The sequence below is a fragment of the Glandiceps talaboti genome, chromosome 21, assembly GCF_964340395.1.
Source record: "Glandiceps talaboti chromosome 21, keGlaTala1.1, whole genome shotgun sequence".
NCBI classification, from domain to species: Eukaryota; Metazoa; Hemichordata; class Enteropneusta; family Spengelidae; genus Glandiceps; species Glandiceps talaboti.
In genome coordinates, this window is record NC_135569.1 from 12,546,412 (window position 1) to 12,550,777 (window position 4,366).

At 38.1% G+C, this 4,366-nt stretch overlaps 1 non-coding gene across 1 annotated transcript; it reads left to right on the plus strand.

Annotated features, from left to right (window-relative positions):
• Window positions 1-357: 357 nt before the first annotated feature.
• Window positions 358-477, plus strand: LOC144451880 (5S ribosomal RNA). Its single transcript, XR_013482311.1, has one exon. It is a non-coding gene; the product is annotated as a 5S ribosomal RNA (ribosomal RNA).
• Window positions 478-4,366: the final 3,889 nt, after the last annotated feature.

A 4,366-nucleotide genomic window follows, 5' to 3' on the forward strand; every position in this document is an offset into this window, starting at 1 on the left:
TCCCATAATATAAGATTACATATATCAAAAAAGCTGATTAAGATGTGCACCGGTTGTTGTTCCGAGGAACAGCTCTTTCCATACTGTAAATCGTTGACAATTTGAGGCCGGGACTGGAGGGTACAGCTTGATATAACAGCGCCATCTTTAGGATTACCTGTGACTGCCTGTAACTACCTGTACCATTCGTGTAGCAATTTTTGATATCATATCGAAGTTTCCTTTCTGTAAACTGTCGGATTTTGATCGTATTTACGCACACAGACTGTACTGTATGTACACATTCAAGTTGACATTGCTGTACAGTCGGAGTACCACTTTTTACTGATAAATACCAAACGTTCTTCTAATTTACTTGTCTACGGCCATACTACGCAGAATAAAACCGGTTCTCGTCCGATCACCGAAGTGAAGCTGCGTCGGCCGTGGTTAGTACTTGGATGGGAGACCGCCTGGGAATACCACGTGCTGTAGCCTTTTTTATTATTTTTTTTATCTTTTCATTCAGGTTACCCATCATTCACCTCACTATTTCAGAGTGCATTGTCTCCTATAACAGTTGTCCTATAACAGCCTTGTCGCTGTAATGTAGGACTCAACACTAGTGAGTAATTTACATAATCAATCATTTGCAGTAAAATAGGCTACTTATTAAGTGGGCATGAATTTTTTTGAGAGGGGGGGGGGGGGGGCAAAAAAGTTTTTTGACCAAAATAATTCTCCCCTCCCCTGCCATAAATTCTGATCCCAGTCTAAGCCATGTGCATATCCTAAACGATACAACTTTTAGCGCTCTCTTCAACAACATGAAAGTTTGTATCAAACCTCTTTGCAAATGTACCACCATCAAATCATTGTCGCCAAACTCAACTTTCGCAGAAGTAGATATGTACAATGTTTCGGCTGGAGGTTTCGGAGCATGTTTCCAAAGCTACGTTTTTATGATGTACATGTAGAAACTAAATTGGATATACACAGTGTCATGTCTTTTCGAGAAGGTGTGAAGGAATAACAAGACATTCAGTTTACATCTGGTGATATATAATTGGTATATTTTTACCATAATATCGGGTTGATACATTATCACTTGTATATCATGCTTTCAGAATCATTCTATAATAACTCCAGTCATGAGTATTTATCCCCTTATTTATTCATTTCAAGATACCATACCATACCACATCACATCGCCTAACATCACATCACACCACACCACAAGTCACCATACAACAAACACATCACACCGCACATCACACCACACCACATCACACTGCAAGGCACCATACAACAATACATCACATCACATGGCATTACACCACACACACCACGCACAAGACACCATATAACAACACATCACATTACACCATACCACACCACAAGACACCATACAACAACATATCACATCACATCACACCACACAACTTCATATCACATCACATCACATCACATCACATCACAACATATCACATCACATCACATCATATCACATCACAACATACATATCACAACACATCACATTACATCACACCACATCACATCAAACAGTATGACATCACAAAACAATGAGTCTTTTTTTATTATTATTTATTTATAAACGGCAATGCATCCATTAAATGGCTTTTCATGCAAATGCAAGATAAACAAATACAATACAGATTTAAAATACAAATATACATAACAGACACAAATTTAAGCACTGTACAATAATGACCATCTTGAGGAAAGAGTACAAAGGGCATTAAATTTATGAACTATTTGCAGCGATGGATGCCCTGTATCTGAAGGAACGAGAGTGGGCTTTCGGAATGTGGAATTTGGTCCTTGTATTGTATTGATGAAACGTATCATTGGTTGAAATAAGTTCAGAAAGGTACGATGGTACTTTGTTAATAATACATTTTTTGACAAGTTTATTGAAGTTGTGGTTATGTCGCTCTTGAATGGTTGGCCAATCAAGTCTAAGTCTGGCGGTAGTGACATGTTCAGACTTCTTTAGCCCACATTGGATGCGGACAGCGAAATTGATTATACGTTGCAAGCTGCATTTTAATGTGATACTACAGTTTGAATAAACAGTGTCACAGTAGTCCAGGAGTGAGAAAACTGTAGCTGTGATGATATTCTTGCGAATTTTTTCAGGAATACAACGTCTTGCTCTAGCCAGGGTAATAAGTCGATAACCACAAGCTCGACGGAGGTAGGCTATATGGTTTGACCATTTGAGTTCAGGGTCAAGTCTAAGACCCAAACAAGTCGCACTGGTGGTTGCCTGAATAACATGATCGCGAGTAGAGAGGGTTTTAATGTGATCTGGTATTTTCTGCAATTGTTGACGAGTGCCAAGTAACATGAATTGGTATTTAGAAATGTTGGGTTTGAGAGAGTTGGAGTGAAACCATGTTGTGAGATTGTTGATTTCGTCGATCAACTCATCGTGTAAGGCATCTAAGTTGGAGATAGGAGCTGCTTTTAAGATGTTGATATCGTCAGCATAGCCGTACATTGGTGTATTAGATTGGAGCCAGAGTGGAAGGTCGTTGATATAGAGGGAGAATAGAAGTGGGCCGCAGACGCTTCCTTGAGGTACCCCGGTTTTAACAGGAATGTGATTTGAAGTGTAAGAATCAAGTTTAACACATTGAGTGCGATCAGTCAGGTAGTTTTTAAACCATGATATGGTAGTGGGGTGGATGTTATAGCGTTGAAGTTTTTGAAGAAGAATAGCATGATTCACAGAGTCAAATGCTTTTGATAAATCCAGCATTAGAAGACACGAGATTTTCTTAGTATACATGTTGACAAGAATGTCATCAGTTACACGTTGCAACAGGGTTGCTGTAGAATGTTTTGGTCGAAAACCTGAGAAGGTTGAGTGAAGAACATTATTTCTTTCGAAAAAGGAGCTAAGTTGCTTGCAGACTAGACGTTCCATGACTTTTGATAAGGTGGGCAGTAATGAGATGGGACGATAGTTACAAATGTCTTGTTTGTCTTTCTTACCCTTCTTGAAGATGGGGACAATTGTAGCCTTTTTCCACTGTGTGGGCATAATGCCTTGGGTTATGGACATATTGAAAATACGAGTTAATGACGGAACAATCGCTGGCATAGAAAGTTTGATCAGGCGCGAGTCAATGTCATCAGTGGAAGATGATTTATTTGATGGCAGTGAGGATAATTCCGAATTTACATCCTCTTCAGAGACAGTCGAAAGTTGGAATTGAGAGCCAGGTGTTGGTATGTGATCTATCAAGGGGTCTGTCGGTTGAAGTTCATCCTGAACAAGCACACCAACATTAGCAAAGTAGTTGTTAAAGTTATTTGCGAGAGGGATGGCATTGTCGTGGACAGGGAGAGTCTTATCTGATGGTTTAAGAAGTTCATTCACCTTCTTCCAAACTTTGTGGCTATTGTTAATATTTTCAGATAGCAGTTCTTTGTAATAACGGCATTTGGCAAACTCAATCTCCTTCTTTACAAGGTTACGAAGTTTTATATATTCGCACCAGTAAACATGAAGACGAGTGCGGTGGTGCATTTTACGAACCCAGTCGCGAAATCGCATTTTTTTCTTGATGGATGTAGTTATCCAGGGATTGGCTTTCGGACGAATGCGTACTTTAGTTATTGGAGCATGAGAGTCGAGAACTTTGTAATACAGGGAAGTCCAAGTGTTTAATGCTTCGTTTACTTCACTGCAATGATCAATGTTCTCCCAGGGTACACGCTGGAGGTCATTTAAGAGTTTAGTCTTTAGGTAGAAGTTTAGTCTTTAGGTAGAAGTCTTTATTTAAGAGTTTAGTCTTTAGGTAGAAGAAACATGGCAATTATGCATTTAGTCAATTATTTGATTGAATAATTGGAACTTTACCAAAGCAAGGAACAGCTAATATTATATTTCATAAACCCACCAAAAGGGAAGTTCAGTTGCTTAAATTTTGATTTCTGAAATAACCAACCTTCAAACAAACAAACAGACAAACAGACAGACAGACATATAGACTATAACAAAGTCCTTTTCGTCTACAACAATATATTTATTGACCTGACTGGAACTGCAGACATTTGAAACAATACAATATTAGCTATTATATAAACAGAATTCAAAACAGAAACATAGTTGAAAGTTGTAAATAAATATTTTAAAACATGAGAAGTAACATACAGTAAATGTAACCTTCTAAAAATATTTTAAGTAAATACATATATAGTTATATTTGCTGCCAGTTCAAAAACATTCATTTATGAATATAGCGATCACAGTATAATATCACTTGGAAGTTAGTTACTTGTGTGGAAAAAGCTGCCTATCCTCACCCTTGTCCTAACCCTGGCAACAGGTTCCTATGATGAGAAGTAATTAACT